We start from the raw sequence: 5,898 nt of genomic DNA on the forward strand, positions 1-5,898 counted from the left end.
TTTGAAAACTGGAAACATACTAATGCTATAAATGATAGACTGCTATTAATAGCTTAATCTAAGCCCCTATTAATCTAAATTAACCAGAAAGAACTCTCCATTATTCAAACTTAACAGACACCCAGGACTTTTGGTTTCCTGCCAACTGGGCCAGAGTTTCTTTGAAAGCATGCATTTGTGACAAGAGGTCCTGCCTAATGAGGACTTTGATCTGACATCAGGAGGCATGATCCCCGGTGAGATACTTGTGTCCATGTCTGCCATGCAGCCTCACACAGTTTCTAAAGCCCTGGGGGAGTGGGGCCTGAGGCTGACTCAGAACTGCAACTGTGTTCAGTGTCCTGGGCAGCACACTGTCTGAATCATATCACAGCGAATTTAGGCCTGTGCTGAACAAAGCAAGAACTCACCACCTCCTCTCTCCCTACAACCTGCCTGATGTCTTACATCTGGGCCATAGCCCCTCTCCAGGGCTGGGGCCCATCCTGGAAAAGGAAATATCACTTAGATAGTGGGTTCCACAGCCAGGTTATACACTCTGGTGAGCACCAGGGAAGGTGCCATATTTGGTGAAGGAGTTGTTGCTCTGACGTCATTTTCTCAAGGCCGAGGCACATTGCGTGTGTGGGCTCTTCTGTCCTTGCTCAGGATACCAGTGTTAGATAGTAGTGGCTAACAGCATCACAGCTACAAGCCTAAGCTGCCCTCTTGGGCATTTGAATTTTAATGGCAGAAATTATATATTTGTTAAAAATAACATTTTAATCAATTGTCCTCTAGAACCAGACCACAGTGGGGCTGTAACATTACAAAAGAAAAGAAAGGGATGTCGAGATCTAGAATTTGAAGTCAGTTCGAACCTCCTGGTTTCCAGTTTTCAAAGCTATAGGGTCTTCCTGTCACTATGTGTCTTGTAACAAGACTATTAGATTGAAGCAGAGACTTCTTCGGAAGTCTAACAAAAGCTTTCCTTGGGAACTGTCGTTTTCATATCTGGCTTTCATGTTGGTGAAATTATGTTAAATTAACTGTCAAGGCCTGCAGGGATTAGCAAATTTATAGATAATTCCTATTTCCATTTCAAGTGAATGTCTTAAATTTTTTTGTTTTTTTTTTCCTCTCTGCTTGTACATGTATATAATTCAACAGACAACTGTTGAGCCTTGAAAAATAAGCAATTGTGCCTCTATCTCCTCTCCTGTTTTTTTTTATAGATATTGTTTAAAAATACTCTTTTGAAATGCTAAAAGACTCTAAAATATTTAATAAACAGACTAGTAAATTGAGAACCTAAGTGTCAAACAACAGAAACAATGTACCCATTTGCCATTTGGTAGACAGAATATGGAACTACCTTGCAGAAAACAAACAAACAAAAAAATACAAAATACCAAATAAACTCTGCCTGACACTAGACCTATCAAGTAGATCCTACAAACGGGCTAAGTAACAACAGTAAACAAGAATAGTTTCCTTGTTTGAGACAAGTTGGTTTTCAGTCTATAACCTTTCACAGACATTAATCTCATTTCATGCTGTAATCATCGAGATGGGCAGAGGTTATCGCCACCTTACAGGTTAGAAAATTGGGTCTCAGAGAGGTTCAATAACTTGCATGAAGCCACACCGCTGAGAAAGGATTGAGCCAATGCTAAAACCACATCTTTTTACTCCAAACTCAGTGCTATTTTCAGGATACCCTGGTACAAGTAGAAGGTACTGCATATTTCCAGTCATCTTTTGTTTCTAGATAAACCTAGGGACTATCTTGTGTGACCCTTTTGTCTGGCTCACTCAGCCTGGATTAAACTTAGAGGGCTATTATTGTTACCTGTGTTCTGTTGGTGACAGCTCTACTGAGCAGGGCCTTATAAAAAACTTGCAGTGAAGAATTTCAAAGCAATTTCACCCACCAGAAAATCCAGGCCCTGAGGGGCTTTATTTCAGTCCCCATGGTAATGCTACAGGAAGAGCAAAGTGTCTCATCTCCCTCCGTCCTCTAACACATCCCAGAGCAGGGGTCAGCAGCCCACGATAGTGATGCCCTGCTAATGCTGTGTAGGACGTGGTGCTGGTCACAACAGGATCATCAGACAAAACCCCTTATCAGGGCTCCTCTTCTCTTCAAACCAAAAGACGTATTTGTTAAAAAAAAAAAAAAAAAAAGTTTTAAAATGGCAAAATGTAAAGCATTATCGTCACTTTCATATTTTGTGTGCTCCAACAGAAATACTTTTTATCTTACTTCCCTGCCTTCTGCTTTCTCTATTTGCCAGTTCAGCACCTGTTTTGCATATAGTAGGCTCTTAGTAAAAACGTGCTGATATTACTGTTGATTTTTCACACCTTACAGGTATCCTGTCTAGGAATACTTTCGGGGACTTTTAAAGCTCAAAAGATTTTATTTAATTAACCCCTAACTGCAGCATGCCACAAATGCTTGGGGATCCTCCAGCAACCCTTGTTATCAGATCGACCCTACATACACGCTCAAGAGCACGCCAGACGTTCAGAGCCCGTCGTGGTTTCAGAATGCGGTTGCTGTTTCTCACTGATCTCCGTGCTCTTCCCTTCTCCTCAACTACCCTTCACTACTCCACACGCACCTGGTTGTCCTGTCCAACAGAGCTCAGGAGTCATCTGGGAAGATGTCCTTACCGAAGACCTGCCTAGCTCCATCCCCACCCTAAGACTAGCCTTCCCCTTACTGTGATCATTGATGTCTTTTTTTATCTCCTTGTTGGATTGTAATTTTTTGAAACCCACATCTTATTGGGTTCTGTGTCTTCCCACCTAGCATGGTGCCTGGCATGTCAGTGGTGCTCAGTCCATGTTTGCTAAATGACCGGGGCCAAGAGCTATTGCAAGAGAAGCTGGAAGGATGAATGGAAAAGCTTATTCAAGTCGTTCTCTTCGAAAGTCTTAGACTCGGGGTGTCCTTGGCTCTCAAGTGGCTAGTCCTGGAGTACTTCCCATGTATGCCATACCAGGAAGTTTAGCCAGGCCATTCAGCAACTTCTGTGGGTCAAGTATCTTTCAAGGCTATCGGCAAGTGGAAACTGCCATGCGGTGATGATAATTTAATGTTTCCTTCCTCATTTTAAAAAAGTTGTGATGTGTGGGTATACATACAGAAAAGTACATAAACCACATACAGTCAGTTTAGCAAATAAATGAATACAATAAAAAGAACACCCGCATACATATCCACCAGCCAGGACAAGAAAAAGAAGACTGCCAGCGTTAGAGAAGATCCCATGGGCCCTTCCTGGTGACAACTCTGCCCTTTCTTCTTGGAGTTAAATCCGTGCTGACTTTTACGAACATAATTCTTTTGCTTTTTCTTTATGGTTTTACCAGTCATGTACGCAACTCTAAACAATAAAGTTTTGCTTCCCATTTTTGACATTTATATAAATGGGACGGACCATTCTGTCTGTATACTTTCATTCAGCATTGCATTTGTGGGGATTCATCTATGTACCTGCATGTGTTAGAGCATGGTATTCCATGGTGTGAATAAACTGCAAAGTAAATCAGCTATTCTATTGTCGATGGCATTTGGGTTGTATCAAAGTTGTAGTCATGGCAAACAGTGCTGCTATCAACATTCTTATGTTTCTTGGTGCACATATGAACAAAATTTGCTAGGTTATACACCTCAGGGTTGTATTTGCAGATATTTATATTTCTGGACAATATATCGTGCCACAGAGACTTCCAAGTGGTTGCACCACCTTACATTCGCAGCAGTCAGGAAGAGGTCCCAATGTTCATCGTTTCTTCATTGTCAGACTTTCTGAGGTTTGCCCATCAAGCGGGTATGAAAGGAATCCCATCATGATTGTGTTTGTTTTCACTGATTATTAATCTTACATTTAGTGGCAGTCATAGTTCCTTTTTGTGAAATGTCTGTTTAAGCCTTTTACCCATTTTTGTTATTGGGTTTCTATGCCTTTTTCTTAGTGACCTGGAAGAATTCTTTAACTATTTAGAATACTAGTCTGTTGTTTGTTATGTATGTTGCAAATGTTTTCTCCCGCCCTGTGGTTTATACTTTACCATTTTCATGTTGCCATTTGATAAAGAGAATGCCTTCATTTTGGTGTAGAACAAATTACAAATTTATAAGTTTTTTCTTGATAGTTAGTGGGGTTTTTTTCCCCATCTCGTTTAGGAAATTCTTACCCCAAGATCATGACAATATCTTTCCTTATTAATTTGCCTTCCACTTCTAGTCTTTTAATCCACCGAAATCAACTCTTTTACTATGGCATGAGGAAATGACCCAACCTCATTTTTTCTATGTGGATATCTTATTATTTCCCCACTGATTTTAATATCTGGTAGAGCCAGGGAGTTCCACTTCTTCAAGAGTGTCTTGGATATTCTTATCAACCTTTTGTATATCCACATAAATTTTTAAACCAGCCTGCCAAGTTAGAAGAAGAAGAAGAAGAAGAAGAAGAAGAAGAAGAAGAAGAGGAGGAGGAGGAGGAGGAGGAGGAGGAGGAGGAGGAGGAGGAGGAGGAGGAGAAGGAAAGAAAGAAGAAGAACAACAACAACAACAAACAAACAAATTCATGAACATTTTCTTGGGTTTGCATTAAATTTGTAACAACTCAAGGACAAGTGATGTATTTCCAAAAATTGACTATTCTAATTCATAAACTTGGTGTATCTCTCCACTTACTTAGTTTTCTTTTTTAATGTCTCTCAATAACACTTTATAATTTTCTCTGTAGATGTCTTGGACAAAAATATTTTTTTAGCTTTATTCCCTAGGATATTATCTTGTTTTATGCTGTTGTAAATGGTAGCTCTTTTATTTCATTTTTGAATTGTTACTTGATTATATGAATTAAATTTATTGTTTAAGTATTGAATGTGAATACTACAACCATGTCAAACCCTTGTAATTATTGTAATAATTTCTCTATGGATTCCTTTGAATTTTCTACATGTAATTATATCATCTGTTATTTCCCCTCACTTTTCAATTCTTATATCTTTTAGTTCTTTTTACTGTTTTATTGAGCTGGCAAAGAACTCCAGGACAAGGTTGAATGGTAGTAGCAATAGTGAGAATTCTTCTTCCAAATTTCCAAATGAGAACTCTCATTCAAAGTTTCAACATTTAGTTTGATGTTTACAGTAAGACTGTCATAGATACTCTTTGTAAAATTAAGGGAATTTTATTTCTATTCCTATTTTGATAAGAGTTTTATCATGAATGAATGTTGTCTTTTACCAAATACCTTCCTTGCATCTCTGTGATAATCACACAATTTTTTTTCTCCCTTTTTTCGGTTAATATAGTGAATTACATGAATTGCTTTTCCCAAGTTACGTTAATCTTGCATTCCTAAGATAAACTTAAATTAGTCATGATGTACTTTTTTTATGTATATTGCTGGATTCAGTTTACTAATTGTAGTTTATGTTTGGCATTTACATTCATGAGTGAGATTGGGCTCTAATTTTCCTTTCTCATTTTGCCTTTGTTGAGTGTTAGAATCAAGATTATGGGTAGTATCATAAAGCATAATGGAAGATTTGCCCTTTTATTCTATTGTCTGAAGGAATGAATATAAATTAGAAATATTTCTCCCTTGAACATTTATAGAACTTACTGGTAAAATCATCTGAGCCTAGAGAGTTCTGGATAAAAAGGTTTTTTATTGTTGTTGTTTTGCTAGTTAAAGTAAAATTCACAATTCTTATTTCTTCATGAGAAGGAATTTGTATATTTTTCCAGGAATATATACATTTCTTATTTATTTTCAAATGTATTGGCGTTAAGGTTTTCATATATCCTATTATTATCTTTTCAATGTGTGCTATATCATAGTAATGTCCACTTTTTATTCCTCATGTCGATTGTTTATGCATTTCTTC

The sequence above is a fragment of the Rousettus aegyptiacus genome, unplaced genomic scaffold, assembly GCF_014176215.1.
Source record: "Rousettus aegyptiacus isolate mRouAeg1 unplaced genomic scaffold, mRouAeg1.p scaffold_m13_p_2, whole genome shotgun sequence".
In the NCBI taxonomy this organism is placed as follows: domain Eukaryota; kingdom Metazoa; phylum Chordata; class Mammalia; order Chiroptera; family Pteropodidae; genus Rousettus; species Rousettus aegyptiacus.